The following is a 16,674-nucleotide window of genomic DNA, read 5'->3' on the forward strand; positions in this document are numbered from 1 at the left end:
GTTAGCTAGCAGCCTGGATGCAGTTTTATCCAAGTTTTATGTGCAGCTGTATTTGCTTATCGTACAGATAAGTGATTATAAACAGAGCAAGAAACAACAGTAGCTAGTAATCTGGATATCTCTCAGTACCCTCATCAAAAATAACCAGCCTCTGGATCAGCGCATCATCTACTGCTACAGGGAAGAAGAAAACCCAAAGATGACCACGTGCCAGGCTTTTCAGTATATGCCTGTTAACGACTTCAGTACCTGGCACTAAGGGAGCAGCATTAAATTAACAGTTAAATGAAAACCCATACTTGTGTTAGCTTTGGCAGGGGGGTCCCATCAGCAGGCGCTGCTGGGAGCATGCCCCAGGGCAGCCGGGCAAGGAGAACTCCTCCGCCTGGACAGAGAAGAGCTGGCCCAGACACAAAGCCGCTGGCAGGGGTTTCACACTGCAGCAAAGTCAATCAAGGGGCCAGAGGTTCATCAAGGGGGCAGCGCTGACCCCCTGGGACCCTCCTCTGACCTCCACAGAGCCCAGTGAGGATGCTCAACTGGCAGAAAACATTTTTTTCCAGCTGAAGTTAGTTTTCTGCTGGTCTAGCTTCCCACGTGGTCTCACTCCCCGGTCAGGCAGAGTTAGCTGAAGCACGAGGGAGGGAGGCGATGGGACGCACCCAGCGACAGATCTAAATCTACGTAGCTGCCACATGAACCAAGTCCTCACTCCGTACAGCACCAAGCACACTGTCAAATCGTCTGTGAAAGCAGTGTCAGCCTTCATCTGAGGAAAAAAAAAATACAAAGGAGATAAAGGCTTTCTAAGGAAACAATTCTCATTTGATACAAGTCATGAAGTTGTGAGCGTGCTTGAGTCACGACACACGTGTGGACCATTGTAATGCACTTGCAGAGCAATGTGTCCTCCTCCTCAATCTGCTGAGAGCAACCACCAGGCAGAGGTTGACATGCGGAGGTGATTCAACGCCGATGAACAGAAACATTAAGACATGCTGTTCTTAAAACGGGGGCTGTACCTGACACTACTTTTATTTACCCAGAAAAGTTTTCTGCTCCGTACGCCCTTCTCCTTCCAATTTATCCATGGCATTAAGCAGAACCCCCATCCTACCCTGGATGGCTTGCTGCAAGTAGACAGTGCTTCCAATACAGGCAGGTTTTTTTCTCTTTTTGACCTAAGAGAAATACCAATTGGAAACCTGAATATTATTTTTTAACTCACAGGGCATTATGCATAATATCTTCCACCCCCTCCTTCTGCTTATGGCATAGCGCAAGGCAGGGGATGGGGGGGATGCGGGGGGGGGGGGGGGGGGGGTGGAATCTTCCTACCAGAATGTAAATATTTGTGCATAGCAAGAACAAAGTATTTCCATAAAACTTTCAATAAAGAATGACTGCAGGCCAAATTTTACCCTTAGAGACAGGCACATAACTCCAGCTAAAGTTACTCAGAGCTGCCCAAGTTTATGTAGAGGCCAACTCAAGCATGCTGCATTCACATACAGAAGGACCATGCTCAGGAGCTGCAGCCAGACTTCCAGCTCTTTCTCAAAAAGCAGACGAGATCTGCTTCAGATCAGTGAAGAACTTTAGAGATGAGTCAAACCTGCAGGATTTGCTGCAATACTCGCTGCAAAAGAGGATGTGAGAACTGGCAAGTACGCTATGTTTACTCACTGTGCCATCTAATTCTGGAAACTTGAGCTGAGATTCTGCGTTCGAGCACGACTCCGAGGGGCGGTGGGAAGATCCTGGCCACGTTACAAAGCCACTCGTTGGGCAAAAATGCCAATATCTGCTTAAAAGGGGTCACGGGCTGACACAGGCAGAGGTCCTGCAGCTGGCAAGCAAAGTCTCCCTAAGGTAGAGACTGCACTGCATCTGCTTCTAGCCCAGGGGATGAGCCTCCACAGGCAAAGGCTCACAAGAGGAAAAGCAATGCTCTAAAAATCACGCACTGCTTCAGTTAATGACACAGATTTACACTGGGTGTTAGCCTGTTTCGCTAAAAAAAGCCAACCAGATTTTTATTTATTTTTTTTCCTGGTGCAAACTGTCCTTTATAGGGACTATTAATATCCCTCTTACTTCAGTTTAAGCTATACTTCTCTTCCTTGTTCTCCCACTGACTTAAAAGATAACTTGCAAAACAAGATCTAATTTATCTCTATCTTTTGTCCTCATCCCTTCCCTCCTGTTACCGCCTGGACAGGTGGACTGTTTTCTAGGGAAACCACAGCATGAAGCACACAGTTTAGAGCTGCTACAATATTCACATTTTTAAGCAGAAAACAAAAGAAGATACCTGGTTTATACTCAAAAGATCCCCTTTGATTCTGGTCTCACATAACGACCTCTGTCTTGCACAAACGAATAACTTAGATAAAACACCCTGCTATAAACAGCCATCTCAAATAGCCGCAAAGATATTCCTCACTATCAGACACCAGGGAAGACAAACAGCAGTGGACGGCAGCCACCAGGAGATTATGCTGAAACAAATGCATTTTTATTTTTCCCTTTAAATTACGGAAGATTATCATTTTACTCAGCAATGCCCCTTATTAAATTGAAGCTCTCCACATCAGAATTAAATACGTCCTATCTACTCAGAATGAAGTGTATTATTTATCACTAATATTTAATGACAAAAACCTGATAACTTTCTCCGATTATACCACTGATTTCCTCCAGTCATGCATCATTGGCTCTGCTGGTCATTAGCATTATCACAGTGCATAAACTCTGGCTTATGCAGCAAGTTTGATAACAGAGCCAGACGCCTATAGCTACTATTTTTCAGGTTGTTCAGATTTACTAGTTTACCTCTCTATGAGCATGCCTCTAACTAATGGCATCTATTATAATCCCTAAAAATCTTATTTAATAAATTCCCATTTCCATGCAACACGTTTCTGCATGATCAGAATTCCTCAGCAAATATGAAGTATTGGCTGAAAAAAAAGTCGTATTTCCCCTTCAACTGTCTCGGGACCCTTTTCCAGAAAGACCATATTCGAGGCAATCTGAAAAATAAACTGGAAATATCTAGTCTCCTCCAACTGTTTAATGCTAGGAATATGCTGGATAGGCTTAAAATATTTTAGTTTAATTCACAGGTAATGTTCCATTTCAACTTTTATGAAACAGTATTTTTTGAGTGCTGTATATACTGTTTTCATAGAAGTGAATAACAAAAAACCAAACCAAAGAAACAAATGGGAAAAAAACCCCACCAAACCACCCCCCAGAACAAACATACACTGTAGGACATCAGCTGAAATATACCAAGATGGGTTTCTCCCATTCTCAGTTAAATCCTGTAACTGAAATGATGGATTAGAAAGGTTTCCTGGATAAAACCACCATTCCTTACACTACTGGCCTTCAGAAAACTCAAGATGGGTTAGCCAGAGAATAACTTTAAAATACTTCTACAAACAACAATTGTGCTGCATACTTTTGACATTCTTCTTTCAAAGCCCTTAAAGAATCAAGTAATTTATCACTGAAAAATACATTTTCACTTTTCTGAACATATAACTCAGGAGCTTTACAAACCTAATACACATTATCTGAACATCAATGCACAGGCATATCATTTAAAACTAACAAAAACAATTTAGTACAAGCTATTTCAGAGCTTCCTTCTCCCAGCACTCATTTAATTCAGTCAGAGCAGGATGAGGCCCTTGACACAACTCTCTGATTAAAATAAATTGCCAAAGTTGTTAGCACATTATTACTATTGCAAAACTTACTGAGAAAAATCTCTCCTCTCTATCTGCTAGATACAGGCTATGATGTTCTGTACGAACATCCAGATAGATTCTTATTGTATGTTATGCACATGAATATTCAAAGGTTTTATTCTGAGCCAAACTGATTTTTTTTATTTATTTTTTTAAAACTCAGTCTACCCAAGGAAGCTCCCATGATTTCAACAGAGGTATTTGGGGCTCAGGCCACATAACCCAAGCAAAATCTGGCTGTCTTATATACTACACACAGAAATACACCTATTTATGAAATTCACCCGAGGGGGAGGAATAATTTACAGTACACTGATCAACAGAGTTTGCATGATACTGTCTGAAGGAGCCCTATTTGAGAAGTAGAGCAGTTATGAAAGCAGAAAGTATCAATACTAACACAATTGGTGCCACTGTATTATGCTATTTGCCGGGCAGAATTCATATCACTCATAGAAAATTTCTGTTTGGGTACAGTTTCAGTATCACTAACTGTGATATTAGAAGTTGGGGCCATTATATGAGAAACGGCAGCAATTTGATGAGATTATGCCAAATACCGTGATCTCCATCGAGGCAAAAAATGAATTAAGCCCTGGAAGAAAGGCAGGGAACTCGGGAGCACAGGATGCAGAAGCACTAACACAGATGCTTCCCCAGCCCCTGCACCTCTCACCGTCCAGGGGCTTCAATCTGCTCCTTCAAAAATGAAACGGTGAAAAATACTGTCATTGTTCTCCTCTGCCCACCTGCTCCCCTATCTGCATGTGCACCCTCTCCAAAATACACTTTTGACCTTAGTGAGCGCCAGCCAACCTCAAAAGCCTTGCCAGCCGCGTCCTCCCCCGGACTGGGCCGTTCCCAATGGGAATGAATCTGGCTTCAACGCCCTCCACACAGCCCAGCGCCAGGTGCTGCTTCACGATGCCCCCACGGCCCCTGCACTGCCACTGCTTTTAAGGGGATTTTTGCCACGGGAGGAAAGGAGGATTTACACCACCGATGTCAATGCAATTTTTCTTTCCAGCGCAAGTACAAAACGTGGGAACTGGGCTGGACAAGCTAAGCGAGCTGCCTGACCGGCTAACAAAAATTTGTCATGAGGTTCATGGAAGATAGAGTTCATGACTCACTGTCAGCAAGCTTACTATTACAACATAAAAGCTATTATTAAAAAAAAATAGAAATGCAAGCACCGAGATGAACACTTTAAGAAGGTTTTAACTTCTTAATCCCGAACAGACCACTCCTCAAAGGCCTGCAATGGGCCCAGCTGACAAAAGTCATAAAAGACAACCTTGCAATCAAAAGACTATCAGAGTAGCACATTCTAGTTGCAAAAAGAAAAACAAACCAACCCTATTTCTGCTCCCTTGGCATTCCCAGAAGTTTCTTGGGAAGAGGCTGACGCTCACCTCCCAGCTCTCCAGCAGCAGAAACACAAACGTCACCTTCACTGTGCAACACTCGGAAGATGCTTTTTAAAACTGATATTGGTTCCTAAAGAAATATCAGTTAATTAATTAATCCTTCTTAATGGAATGATAAACATCCTTTCAGTAAACAAGGCTGTCACGATTTAATGTTTTACTGCATGTTTCATTACAGAACTGGTAAAATTAATACCACTGCCCTCTCATCTGCTGCAACCACTCATTTCTTTATCATCAGTTACATTTTTCACTTCTGCAGAGCAGCCTCTGCCCCTGGCCGAGAAAAAGACTCAAATACACTAAAATCTGCATCATGGTTATTCTGCCGTGAAGCCAAGGACAGATCTTCGAATGGGAACCAAGAAAAACACAGGTGGCCACCGTGCCAGGGACATCAAGGTACAGGGCAGCACAGAGCAACAAGCCCCGGCACAAGTCTGGAACAACTTCATCAGCATCACGGGAACACCACATCGCTGCAGAAAAGGGGCAGCCACTTCAAAGGGAACCAGGGAGGGATGTTTGAATCCCAGCTCAGACAGCTCCTGAATCCCTGCAAACCTCCAGCCGTCTTTTTGGCAAGAACAAAAGTCCCTTCAGGGCTCCACTGCTCGCTGCAATCAAACCCAGGCTCAGGCATGAATTCTGCAGGCAAGTGTGTTGCAGAAACGGGAATTCGGCATCGATTTTTGTGATCAGGTGTTTAGCGGCTGCTCTGAATACACCAGCAATCCCCCCCTTCACCATTTTATCTTCCTTTATCACAAGCTTTTTAATAGACACATGACATTCTGCTTACTGCTGGGCTCTCTCTATTTATCTCTCTCAACAACACTTCGGCATCATCGGCTCCGCTATCTAAATCAGCAGTAGTGCATGTCCAGTCACATAAAACTGGAGAGGGTTTCCCGAGATGCCTTGGGAAGTCTGACTACTCCGGTTTACTGATGTGTTAATATGCCCAATCTACTAATTAATGAACAAACAGCTTGGGCTAGGAGCTGGGGGAGGGACACCAACGCGAAGACTGCAGAGAGCCCAAGGAAAGACACTTGACCCTAATTGTTAGCAACAAGATGACAACACTGATCGGGAAGTACAGCTAAAACTCGGATCCAACATGAAAGGAAATGTCTGGCGAAGAGGGGAAAACTAACGATGCCGATAAAGGCTCCATCTAACCTGCCGAACTGTGCCACCTTCTGTCGAGCTGTTGGTGCTCAGCACCTGAGCACCCAGCCCGGGCTCCCCAACACCATGCTCCCGTCGCATCCTTCCCTCCATGACCAAATCCTTACCCTCCTTCTGCAGCCCTGCAGCTCCCAGGATGAACACCCAAGCCAAGGAAAGCTAAGAGTTCGCCAGACCCACGACCAGGCAACGAGAAAGCACAGCTCATCCTGCCCCTTCCCAGCAAAACCGCCTGCTTTGGCCCCATGCAGAATCCCAGAGGGTGGGTTTTGAGAAGGACCAAAGTTCGGCTGAAGTTTCAGCCAAGCCCAGTTTTTTCCAGGGCAAAACATTCCTCATCTTGAAAGCAGCCCGGACCACACACCACAAAGGAGATGCGCTGGGGTTGCATCAGCAGGTCCTGCGTAGCAAGCACACACACCAGTACTTTGGGAAACGCTGCCATGTATATTTCAAAATTTGGCAAAAAGGTCATAAGCGCTTTCTACCTGAAAAATCAATTAAATCAACAGTCACACCAGTGCAAGAGACCCTGCAGTACTGTGCTCTGGGCCAGATATCCAGAAGAAAGTTGACTTACAGACTGCACATCTAGCGCTGCCACACCGCAGCTACTACACAACATTACCCCGCTGCACCAGCAGCCTGCGTTTCCAGTGCACCTCTAAGTAACAGCAGCGCTAAACTAACTTATTGAGGAAATAAGCGCTTCTAATAAAACCACAGCAGTGACAAGTATTGTACAGAAAGAGCGATTAGCAGTAAACAGTACACTGGAGAATCATTCAAATAAAATGTTCAGGGTATTTATTTCTGTTGCTTTCCAAGACCACTGCAACTGAACAGAAAACTGGGAGGAAAAAAGCCCACAATTAGTTTCAGAATAGCACTCCCAGAAACACTGCAGCCTATCAGATATATGTAAATATTTTATGATACGGGTTCCATTTCAGTAGATCTGTCAAGATATTTACAGGGCTTGACAGTATTTCTGTCTTTAATTAAATTTTCACACACATACTTTAATGTAATTTAAATAGATTATTAGTTGTCAGAATATAGTATAAATTTTGTTTACGATTTAGTTACTTTAAGTACTTACATTGAGGAAACTCATTTAACCCCCTGACTGAGTAGCATTAAGTGTTGAGATGAGACTTCTAAAGAGCTTCTACTGCCCTTTGCACTCTCGCAATAATCTTAAATTACTACAACTTAATTGCAATTTCAAGGCACTAAAATGGAGATGTTTTAAAAACAGCACGGGGAGGGTCAACGAGAGTAGAAAAATTATTTAGTCCTCCTCAGGTACCAGATGCTTCTTGGAGAGAAACTGATTTTGCTCATGCTCTTCTCTTTGCTCATTTTCCATAGAATACTATCTTCATTTTCAGGATGGTGCTGAACAAAAAGTTATCAAGATTATTCTGGATACTTGCCACACACAAACAGCCATTAGACATAAGCCTGTTCACTTGCAAGCAGGGAAGAGATCGGTGCCAGGAGAATAGAAAGACAAAACCCTAGAGCATATTTGCAAAGAAGACTGCACGCGAACAGAGCCAGCAGCTTCTCTGACTTTGTAGCTCCAATGCTGAAGTAAGAAAAAAAGAGCACGTGTTAAAACGCTCCAGACATCCCAACCAACAAATATCTGATCTCCTAAAAATAGAACAGCTGATTCCTCTACAGCCCAAAATATAGTATTTTTTTATATACATATTAAAAGACTACAGAGTTCCCACAATTAATGACTGCATGACTTACTCCATCCTGCCTTTTTCCCCCTCTGTATACACCGGCATCACCTTGTTACCTACAGCAGCTGCGATTCCCAACACACGGCGAGCTGCAGGAATCAAACAGCACAGTAGTTTGCGAGAGCAGCAGGCTGTGAGCAGCGTTTTTGTCAGTGCAAAAGCAAGCGGTTCGAGCAAACACAAGACCTTCTTCCTTTCTTACTGCCACCAGACATTTTACAAGGATTTGGCCCACAGAAAAACAATCAAGACTCACTATTTAAACATCGCTCTGCTTTAGCGCAGCCAAGCACTTACGCGTGTCCTCAGTGGCATGAAGACAAGGACTCGGAGCCCAGCCATACCTTTCTAAGCATTCGGATAAAGTTTGGTTGTCAGGACCTCTAAGAACGGTCACAAAGACGCTGCTGATCTCTAGCGCACGACGTTTATAAATTCCACTTAGCAAATGCTTTCTGGCTCCTATTGCGTATCATATCTCCGCTGAACCGCTTGCCGGGTGTGAAAACATGCTAGTGTACTGGGGGGAGGGGGGCGCGGGGGGGAAGGGGGTGGTGGGGAGAAAAAGTTTCAGTGCTGTGAGTTAGCGACACGGACCAAAAGCTGAAGCCAAAGGCAGCAATGCCAGCAGAAGCCCTGGGCGATGCCCACGTGCCCTGTGCCAGGCCCTGTGCAGGCAGGGTGACTGGCTGCACCCCGAACTCACCTCTGGGGACATGGGGACCGTGCCACAGCCGTGAGCCACCAGGCTGTATTTTCAGAGCAGGGTGCCCCCCGTGCCCCCACGCTGCTGACCACCCCCTGGGCTTCGCCTCCAGCTACCAGCCCCATCCCACCCTGCCTCCCCAGCAAGGACTCGCAGGGAAAAGCTCTGGGAAGCAACTTGCCAGCAAGGCTCATTTGAGGAATAATTACAGTGCGCTCTTTAATTCAAACATCAGCTTCAATACTAACAACAAACAAAACGCTGGTGCCCGAGCTGGCTGCTCCCCGCGAGGTGGGGATCCCTCGGCAAAGCTCCCCCAGCAGCGCCAGCACCGCGTCCATGCACACACGATGCTGTGCTGGATGCGCTCCGGGAGGCACGGAAGGCCTGAGCAAACACTGCGCCTCCAAAGAGAAATCCCGCTACCTGCAAAAACCTCCCTACATCTTCTTCAGCCCTGCCTCAGCTGCATAAAAATATTTCAGCTCAGTGCCTTGAAGTTGCAATTAAATTGTAGTAATTTAAGATTATCACAAGAGCAAAGGGCAGTAGCAGCTCTTCAGCAGACTCCTCTCACCACTTAATGCTACTCAGTCTTGGGGTTAAATGAGCTTCTTTAGTATAAGTACCTTAAAGCAAGTGAATCGTAAACAAAATTTATACTATTTTCTGACAGCATATAATCTATTTAAATTTATTAAAGCTTCTCAGAGAAAATTTAAGATGACAGAAATATCATTATGCCCTATAAATAACTGGACAGCCTTGCAGAAATAACTGTATTTTACATACATATCCTACATATGTGTGTGCACATGTTATTTCATTTGATATACAAATACATGCTGAACAGGTATTTCACAAAAGGAATTTACGTTATCCCAGTTCAATCTCACAATATAAATGACCACAAGCAGTACAAATACTAAATGCTAAACTGCATTCCATAAATTTGCCTTTTTACTACCAGCCTTCTTCCTAATTTTTACAATGCCGTGAAACAGGAATAATTCTGGAGCTACAAATGTTTACAGTATATCATACCAAGGATGATAATGCAAATTTTAGCTCTTAAAAAAAGGTGATCCACTCCACTCCAACAGAAAAGCATATTGCAGCATATGCTGCACAATAATGCTCAATGCATAGTTCTCTGCTCAACTTTCATGCTCCTTCCCTGACCAGCACAAAAACTAGCTGTGTTACAATTACCGGTGGAACAGACTGAAGCAGAAAATGTTTATAGATATTAAAAAACATTACACATTACCCAAAATGGCTTAATAGCATACATGTGCATGTTTAACACACATACTTTTTATTGTCTAATTAAAGTGTATACCATAAAAATCTACAGGCTTTATAATAAGTTATGCAGGACAGTTATGAAACCTTACCTTATAAAAAGTATAAAGTGCTTATTGTGTGATCTGCACTGCTAATTAAAGAAATACTTATGCAAAAAGGTTTCTTGACTCTTCAGTAGATGTGCACTTGGTCTGCCTCCTGATTAATATACATTAGGGTAACAGCCTTTTCCTCAGATATTTTTTTTTAATAGGCATTTTCATTGTTTTGGAATACTTTAAAGAAATGAAAGATAGAGCATACTTGTAAAGTTTGCAGTGAAGTGTTTGAATACAAACATGAAAGTGTCAGGCAACAAAAATAACCTAACTCCCACTGGCTACATTTGATTAATACTTACAACCTAAACGTTTATTGAAGTAAAGTCAAGTATCTGTTGGTACTCTTTACTACCATTCCCACTAAAAAACTACACAATAACAGAGTCTCTCTAATATAGCCATGAAGATAAGTTACACACAGTTTTGCAAAAATCCTGGCATATCAAAAATAAGGTGCCATCCTGACTGCTTGGTAATGCATTTGAAGGAAAGATACTACAAGTTTTCTAAACTCCAGGAACACAGTCATACAACATACAATGCCTAATCACAACCAAGCTCCTCTACTATACATCAGCACAGCACTTACACACAGAGAAAAAAAACATAATCCATGTTTCCTTACAATTCAGAGATCCAGAAATAAAAGCTGAATTCCACAGAACTTTTACGGTTTTCAACATTACACTACTGAAACGCCTTCTTCTCTGCAGCTCTAGACAGCATAGATAAAATCAAATCCTAAGTCTCTCTGAAAGTGTATACAATGAACTCCAAACCACTATCACTCAAAAAAAAAAAAAAAGGGCAACCCAACCCAAACCCAAAACCCAGCCCATGCACAAAAAACTAACTTTGCAATCAAAATCGTAAGCAACAGAAAGCCTTGTTTGAAATAGCAGTTATTTTTCTCAAAGTTATCCTTTGGTTTCACAACAAAGATCAGCATTTGTAATGGTCCATTTCTGCATAAGTGAACATATAGCCTTGCTGCCTGATCGAATAGTCCAGAGCTTTCAGTGAGGCAGCTCCTGACAACAGCCCAGCAGCAGCTTTGTTTGATCTCTCCTGCCTTCCTTAATCTGGGTTGTCAAGGTTCACTTGTTGGAGGCTGTTTACTTTACTTTTTCCAGAAAAAAAAAAAAAAAAAAAAAGTGATTTTTTTTTTTCTGTCTCTCATACAATGACTAATCCAAAGACTAAGGGGGAAGAATGCTGCCAATGCAAGATGTTAAAGCTACAATACCTTTTTGCAATGAGATTTTAGCCGACACCTTTTGAATGGTAACTAGTGAAGAGCTTCCTCCCCCAGAGCCCTGCTCTATTCAATACGCTTGTGAGATAATTCAAATAAAATGTACGGGGGGAAAAGACTCGGAGGACAGAAATTGAAACCAGTAGCCCCGATTTCCCTGTCTTCCCCCAAACCTGGCTGCAAAGATGCACGGTACCTCCTCGCCTGCACTCACTTCCCTGAGAACTTGAATTATTTCAGGCTGTCTCAAACTTAGCAAAAGTAGGAGCTTCTCTGCAGTAACACAAACTGTAAAAATACCACTAAATCAAGCGAAACGCCTATCTTTCCTCCGCAAAAATATTAAAGCAAACCGTGGACTAACAGCACAAGCAGCAAGTTTCTTCGACAACATTCTTGAAACTTTTGTCTAATTAAGAAGCTGTCATTAGTGACATCAACACTTGCTCAAAGCAGGTAAACCCCAAGTTTAGAAAAACTGTATGGCAAGGAAACACAGTTTAAAGAATTGTTTTAATATGTATAACCATCCGGCACCCTAGAAATCAGCTAGGCTACATTGTGTAGCCGACACGCTACAAGCGGTACACATACATTACTCACTCAAAGAACAGTTACTAAAAATGAAACCTTAAACTTCTGAGCACAGAAGTTGGGCTCCAGCTTCGCTAGAGAAGCGGCTCTGCAAGCGCTCGCAGGCGGCAGATACCTCGGGTGGGTACGGGAGGTCTGAGCGCTGCTGCTGCCAGCCAGGGGGGCCCGAGGGGGAAGGAGAAGGGGAAAAAAAAGAAAGAAAAGAAAAAAAAGAAAAGTAATCTCACTCGGCTTAGTTCACTCAAAGCAAAACCACGCAATTAAAATCATTACAGCGAAGCGGCAGAAGGCAGACTCGCTAAAATCGAGGCGCTCCGCAGCCAACCCGGCGATGCTCTCCGCGCCGGGGCTGCCGGATAATTAATAGTTTCGCGGCGGTGGGGAGGGGGCTGCCGCTGCGCCCCGCGCAGCCCTGCCCGCGCCCCGCCGCCCGGCTTTCTTTCTTATTCCAGGGGAAAAAAACACACACACACAAGAAAAAAAAAAAAAAAAAAAAAAAAAAAGAAAAAAATACACCGGGGGGCGGGGGAGGAGCGGGGCGCGGACACGCGGTCCGCAGCGCGCAGCCGGGGGAGGCGTGCGGGCTGCGCGGCGCTGCGCGGCGCGGCAGGTGCGAGGGGCGCAGCGCGGCGCGGCCCTACTTACCGGGCGCCGGCGGCCGCCCCCGGCTCCGCGGCGCGCAGCGAGCCGCGGCTCCGTCCCGAGGCTCCGCACGGTGGGGGGGGGCGGGGGGGCGCACACGGGGACACGTGAGGGATGCGCGGTCCGCACCCGCGCAGCGAGAAGTTGCGCCGGGCTGGGGAAGCACGGATGTTTATTCAAATACTTCGTATTAAAAAAAAAAAAAAGGGGGGGGGCGGCTGGAGGGGTGTTGGGCGCAGCGGGCCCCGGGGTGGGGGAGGATGCGCGGCGCTGCGCGCTTGTGGAAGGGACTGCGCGGGCGGAAAGCCGCAACAGGTGTCCGGGGAAGGGGGAACGGGGCAGCCGGGCCCGGCGGGGCGGGAGCGCGGGGGGTGGGGGTGGGGGCGCGGCCCCGCCGCAACTTCTTGCCCCGAGTGCTTAAGTTGGGGCGTGCGCGCCTCTTGCGCGGCGGCAAACACGAGGAAAGCGGGAGGGCGGGGGGTGGAAAGGGGGGGGGGGGGCAGGAGGCGCCGCATCCCACTCTCCGCGGAGGGTGCGCGGAGAGCGGGGCACGGGGGGTGGGGGGAGGGGGAAGTTTCCAAAGTGGGCGGGGAGGGGGTGCGGGCGGCTCCGCAGCCCCGGGGAGGGGGGTCCGCACCCGCGCACCGCCGCCACCCCCCCGCTACCGCGCCGGCGGCGGCCGGGGCGGGGGAGTGGGGGGGCCGGGCACGTGGGGCCGGCGGGGGAAAAAGTGCAACAGCCCCGGAGGAGCGGGGAAAGTGTCGGGGGGCGCCGGACTCACCCGCAGGACTCGGCCTGCCGCTGCCCAGCACGGCGCGGCCCCAGCGCGGGCGGGCGGCGGCGCGGAGCGGCGCGGGCTGCCTCTCCGTCCCGTCCCTCCCTCCCGTCCCTCCGGCACGCCGAGCCCGGGCGGCGCGGCGGCGTGCTCCGCCGCTCGGTAAATAACAATAGAGCCCTCCGCTCGGCGCCGCGCCCGCGGGGCCCCGCACGCCGCCCCGCCGCGCCCCCGCCCCGTGCCGCCCCGCGCCCCCTCCCCGCCCCGCGCAGCCCCGCGCCGCCGCCCGCGCGGGCGGGCTGGGGGCGGCCCGCGACACCCCCGCGGAGGGAGATGTTGTTATTTTTTGCTGTTGTCAGTCTCTGACGTCACATCCACCTGCTGGGTAAACAAGGCTCGGTGCAAGGGAAAAATAATAATAATAAAAAAAAAAATAATAAAAGCGGGGGGGGGCGGTGCTCGGGGGGGGGAGAGGGAGCAGGGGGGGATCTCCGCCGGCGCGGAGCTCCGCGGAGGATGGCTGGGGGGGGGGGGGGGCGGGCCTGGGAAGGCGGGGCAGCCCCGCGGGGAAGCGAAAGTGGCGGCGGAGCGCGGTGCGCAGCGCTGCGCGGCCCTGCGCGCCGCCAGGGGCAGTTCCGCGCGGGGGCAGGCGGGCCGGGGCCGCCCCGTCGGCGGGGGGTAGCGCCGCACCCCCCCAGCAACTTTTCCGCAATCGCGGCCCCGCCGGGGGGTCGGCCCCGCGGCAGCTGGTGGCCCGCGGCAGACCTCGGAGGGTCTTCCGCGGATGCTCGCGGAGCCCGCCTTACCTGCGCGGAAAGGCCAGGCGGGCGCTGCCTGCGCTCCCCCTCGCAGCGCACGCCGCTGTTGGCGCAAACACTGCTCTAGAAACACTGCGCGGGTGCGCAGCGGCGCGCACCGGCCGCCGAGCGGCAGTGACGGACCTGAGGGCCGGGCTGAGCGCGGAGCCGCCCCGCGGGGGCATCCCCGGTCCCCACCGCAGCCCGGGCCGTGGGTCCTCATCCTGGTGGGTGCACGGAGCGGCCCTGCGCAGCGGCTGCGCTCCCGGCCGCGCCGTTGGGGCTCCCGCGGAGGGGCCGGTGGCAGCGCCTGCGGGGAGAGACCGAGCGGGGCCGAGGGCCGGGCCCGCCCCCGCTGCCCCACGGCTCCGCCGCTCAGGCACCGCCGAGTTTCAAAGCACCGACGGCCTCGGCCCGGTTATCCGGCAACCGGCGGCCGCGGGGCGCTGTGGTTGCGCGGCCGCGGGCGGGCCCTTGCCGGGCAGCATCCTGCCCTCCTCCGGCATCCCGGCCCGCCGCCGGGGGCCCGTCCGGCCAGCGGGGCCGGGGCCGCTCCGTCGGGGCTGCAGCCTCCCCACCCGGCACTGCGCAGCAGCGGGGCGGGCCGCGGGGTCACTGCGCGACCCGCTTAGTTCGGGAAAAAACTTTTCGTTCCCATCCACCCGCAGGGACCTGCACGGGCCCAGTTTTCTCCCCTGCCTTTGTTTGTTTTTGGTGGGTTTTTTTCAGGTTGGGGGGGGTTGTCTGTTGTTGCGGGGGGGCGGGGGGGCTGCCGGTTGCATCCAGCTTCCCACCGGGCTGGCACAAAGCTGGCAGGGCGGGGGAAAGCCGGTTCCCAAACCCCGCCGGCAACGATACGGGGCCGCGGAGCCTCCCGCGGGGGGGGACCCCGCCTCCGCGCAGCCCCGCGCAGCCCCCGCCCGGCGCCGGCCCGGCCGCCCCGGGGGCCCCGTTGAGCAGGGCTGGGCCCGCGGCGCCACCTCTCGGCAGCAGCGCCCCATCGGCGCGGGGAGCCGCTCCGCCGGCAATTAACACCTGAAATTACAGTAATGGCAAGGTACTTATGCCTAATTCATTATATTTTAAATAATTAAGGGGGGGGGGGGGGGAATCGTCGCAAATAAATATTTGCCGACATGGTGGGGGGTTGCGGCGCGCTTTAGAAGGCGGCCCCGCAGCCCGTCGGGGGAGCGCGCCAGTGGCACCGCGGCTGCGGAGGGGCGCGGGGGTCCACGGCAGCCCGTCCCCCAGCCCAGGAACTGCAGCAACCATCGGGGTGCGTGACGGAGCGGGGCACCGCCGGCTTTACAGCAAGTGCCTTCATCTTAAGCTTCTGTTGTTTAGATTTTTTTTTGCTTCATCTGGGTTTTTTTTCAGTAGCAAGAAAAAGGAGATAAACCTATTAAAAGAGCATTTTTAAACGCTTCCCACCCCTCATTCTAAAAAATATTTGGTTTACATTTCATCCTGGAATAAACGTTTATTGGAAACTTCTTCATCTCCTGTTTCTAACTTTGCAAATCTATACCAGTACATCAACTCTGTAAAAACATGATTAATTCCATAGACAATACCAGCGGTGGGACTTCTCCCTCCCCCTCCACCAATGTAGCTGCTAATTGTACTTGAATTGTTTACTGCTGTATTGTTTTACAAGTGCCTGGAGAAAGATGCTTGATATTCCCACCACCAGCAGAACCATCCCAAGAGCAAATGCTTGGAAGATTTTGGCAAGGGTGTACACGGGGTAAAACTACAGCTTGTTAGCAAAAAAAAAAAAAAAAAAAAATTATGAAGGTGATGACGCCTCTGTAATTATAGGTGTTACTTGTTTTAAAGTCAGAATGTTTTCCAAGCTACTGTAATGCCACACCTCCGCTGTCCCAGGAGCCCGGCCTTGGAGTCCTTTCCGCTTTAGTCACTGGTTTACGAGGCTTTGCAGAGCACATCGCCGGGCTGCATGGCTGTTTCCCGGGCCACTTTGCCCTCCCGTGTAAGTGCAAAGCCCATGCAGGTGCTCACCTATTATTCTGCCTTTGACATCAGGCATGAAAAGTTGAGACATACACTATGTACTGCCCAAAAAAGCTGGTGGATGTAGTAAAGAGAAATGTATGTTGGTTTCGCAGCCTGGCTTTATGATTTCTGACTCTGTTCCAAATAAGCCCAGTGTTCTCTCAGCACTCGGGAGGAGAAGGGAACCTGCGAGCACCCTCATACCGCAGCTCACAGCAAAACCCCTTCCAGGGAAGCTGACGGTTCCTGCTCCCCCCATTCCCTCACTTTCTGCGTAGAGTCGGGGTGAGCCCGATCGGTCCAGCAATACGTGCACTTCAAAAAGGTAGAAGATG

At 49.3% G+C, this 16,674-nt stretch overlaps 1 protein-coding gene across 9 annotated transcripts in view; it reads right to left on the bottom strand.

The window, feature by feature from the left end:
• The window catches only part of FOXP1 (forkhead box P1), a 391,266-nt gene extending 376,811 nt beyond the window's left edge, over window positions 1-14,455 (bottom strand). For 2 of the 9 annotated variants that reach the window (XM_055707731.1, XM_055707732.1), the window contains exon 1: window positions 12,146-12,553. The gene's annotated coding sequence lies outside the window, so the exon portion shown is untranslated. Of the gene's footprint in view, window positions 1-8,442; window positions 8,464-8,489; window positions 8,646-10,885; window positions 11,020-12,145; window positions 12,554-12,754; window positions 12,897-13,532; window positions 13,700-14,332 lie in introns of those variants that run through there. The other 7 variants (XM_055707728.1, XM_055707722.1, XM_055707725.1 and 4 more) reach the window with 7 other exon arrangements.
• Between the last annotated feature and the right edge of the window lie 2,219 nt (window positions 14,456-16,674).

This window comes from Falco cherrug, chromosome 4, assembly GCF_023634085.1.
Source record: "Falco cherrug isolate bFalChe1 chromosome 4, bFalChe1.pri, whole genome shotgun sequence".
Classification (NCBI taxonomy): Eukaryota; Metazoa; Chordata; class Aves; order Falconiformes; family Falconidae; genus Falco; species Falco cherrug.